This window comes from Mandrillus leucophaeus, unplaced genomic scaffold (assembly GCF_000951045.1).
Source record: "Mandrillus leucophaeus isolate KB7577 unplaced genomic scaffold, Mleu.le_1.0 Scaffold257, whole genome shotgun sequence".
NCBI lineage: Eukaryota > Metazoa > Chordata > Mammalia > Primates > Cercopithecidae > Mandrillus > Mandrillus leucophaeus.
Genome location: NW_012102665.1, coordinates 1893381 through 1896494, shown reverse-complemented (window position 1 = coordinate 1896494; position 3114 = coordinate 1893381). Strand labels below are relative to the sequence as shown.

The 3114-nt window shown below is 46.1% G+C and overlaps 1 pseudogene; it reads left to right on the top strand.

Moving 5' to 3' along the window:
* Positions 1–528: 528 nt before the first annotated feature.
* The window catches only part of LOC105542396, a 7821-nt pseudogene continuing 5235 nt past the window's right edge, over positions 529–3114 (top strand).

Below are 3114 nucleotides of genomic sequence, written 5' to 3'. Positions count from 1 at the left end.
TTAATAACCTTTAACGTATAAAGACTACAGAAAGACCAGTTATTATATTTTCTATTTTTTTTTAAATTAATATTTCACACATCCACTAGCTTGTGCTATACATACATCTAGTCAGTTTTCAAACTTGATCAGCCATCTCCTGGATCTTGGCCTGTCATGAACTGAAACAGCTGCCTTGAATTTTTTCATCCTTTCATCCAGTGGTTAATTAAATTTCTGCAGGGGTGGGAGGCTCCTTATAATGGGAAACAAATTTCCTTCTTACTGCTATTGGGGACTTGAGCTCAGTTAACCAGAGAACAGGTGACCTTTTATTAAACATTTGCCATCTTCAATCAGAAGGACTGAAAGAAAATTATTATTCAAAATGTACAAAACTAAGGATAAGAGAAATTTAAATAATTAACCTTTCAAATGCATTCAGACTTTTGAGATGCCTTCTGCAGCACTGGCCCCCACTGTCCCCTCCAACCTGACCCACTGGTGCTTAGTCTCTTCCATCACATTTGAATAAATCACTGAGAGCCCATGGCTTCCCCGCACCACGTATGGCATTGGGCCCTCTTTGGCAGCGATGACTGCCTTTCTGTTCACACGCATTTCGTTTTGAGAATGCCAGTGGACACAACAACTGATCCTTTGGATTTCACCAGTTGTCAGTGGTTGATCAGCTATTTGGAATGCAGCCAATTTGAGTGAGGAAATATCCATATTTGTGGACCTGTTACAATAGTGAAAGCTACAACCACAAAAAAAAGATGCAACACCGTTTTGAATTTGAACACCAGACCAACGTGAATGGTGAGATAATTGTCATCTTTATGACAAAAGAGAACTGAGCAAACAGTTTGCATGTTGGATGATGTGTTTGCAATGACTTTGCTAGATACTGCCAGTAAGAAAGTGTTCTCGGGCAGAGATACCTAGGGAGTTGGGTTTTGTTTAAAGCCATAACACAAGGTGGATTTTAGTTGTGTGTTCAGAGCTGAAGTTCTTGTTCCATTGGAGCACTCCATGACTCCCCTTTTAAACGTGCAGCCTCGGCCGGGCGCGGTGGCCCACCCCTGTAATCCCAGCACTATGGGAGGCCGAGACGGGCGGGTCACCCCTGTAATCCCAGCACTTTGGGAGGCCGACGCGGGCGGTTCACAAGATCAGGAGATCGAGACCATCCTGGCCAACATGATGAAACCCCGCCTCTACTAAAAATACAAAAAATTAGCCAGGCGTGATGGCGGGCGCCTGTAGTCCCAGCTGCTCAGGAGGCTGAGGCAGAAGAATGGCGTGAACCCAAGAGGTGGAGCTTGCAGTGAGCGGAGTTCGCGCCACTGCACTCCAGCCTGGGCGACAGAGCGAGAGTCTGTATTAAAAAAAAAAGTGGAGCCTTTTCTTTTGGGACACTCTGAAGTTTGGTTTTAAAGGCAAATGGCAAAGTTGCATCTGTGGAAATGGCCACATGTCATCACTGTAGGCACAACCTCTGCATGCACTGTAGGCACAACCTGTGACAGTGGAGAAACTCCTCTCAGGTTTAGAGACAGAAACTTTGAAGAGCAAGCTTCGGTTCCTTTTCAACCACGATATTAAGAAGCATTTAGGGCTGGGTGCAGTGGCTCACTCCTGTAATCCCAGCGCTTTGGGAGGCCAGGGTGGAAGGATCGCTTGAGCCCAGGAGTTTAAGACCAGCTTGGGCAACATAGCAAGACCCTGTCTCTACAGAAAATTTTAAAATTACCCAGGAGCAGTGGCACATGCCTGTAGTCCCAGCTACTTGGGAGGCCAAGGCGAGAGGATCCCTCCAGCCTATGAGGTTGAGGCTACAGTGAGCCGTGACTGTGCCATTGCACTCAAGCCTGGGCAACACAGTGAGACCCTGTCTCTAAAAAGAAGAAAGAAGAAGAAGGAGAGGGAGAGAAAGGAGAAGGACAATTTTAACGACAGACAGAAGGATAGGCTCCATTTTATTAGGGGCTTGGACTCTAGTGTGGTTGCTGCCACCCAGGTGAAGCAGCTAAAAGAGACGCGGTACAAAGGACACTCCCCAGACATTTGTGACTGGCATGGAGGGCAGGCCGGATTTATTGGTTGCTGGAAGAGTGGCAGATCATATTGGAAGTGAACATCATGAAACCCTCTTGAACTCTGAGGAAGGCACTCAGGCTCTGGATGAAGTCATATTTTCCTTGGAAACTTAGGACATTACAACAGTTCACACTTCAGTAGGTAAGTATTTAATTTCCAAGTAGATTTGGAAGAACACAGATAGCATGGTGATTTTCTCTGGACAGAGATCACATGAACTGACACAGGGTTACATATATTTTCATGAGGCTGAGGAGAGTCAGAGGCCTCTGAAGGAGCTCTATTTGTTTGTTGTTCTCAGCGCAGATCTAACTGCCCACGCTGCCCACAGCCTTGAACTGAGAGTCTGGTGGCTGCATCATCGATTTTCTTCTTGTTACATGTCTCTGCCACCAGAAATGAGAACGCCAAAGATGGGGTGGAGCAACAGCTCCGAGAGAGACATTTGAGGAATCTAATCTGATACCCTGAAGAGATTCTCTGGGGAACAAAAGAAGCCTTCAGGGATGGAATAAAAATGCCTGGTTTAAGGTGTTACAGGAATATGTTGAACATCAGGTTGGTGATGCAATGACAGCAAATGTGGGCCAGAAATTTCCCTTCAATATCCTAAAGTCAAAGAACTCTATTCCTGCCCTCAAGGCTTGAACGCCACTACCCAGGCAGGACTGAGTGGCTGAGCCAGTACCGGACGCCCGCTCACGAATCCACTGTAAGTCAGCTGCCTAAGCCTAGGTGCTCTCTGAGCCAAAGAGCAACAGCGAATGTTCTTCTCATTGTGAAGGGTAGGGGTACTGGGGATGGATAGGGGAGCAAGGAAAATCAACCACCCAGGCCTATTGGGGTGTGAAAAAAATAAAAGTCTTAAGTTTAAAGAGAAAGAAAGAGACAGAGAGAGAGGAAAGAAAGAGACTTCTGAGACCTCCTAGATGTCTTGAACTTCAACAAGAGTGAGGAAACAACTGTTTTACTTTTGTGCCTTTCAAATTCTCCATGAGGTGACCAGGACCTTCTCTTCCTGGCTCTGGCGCA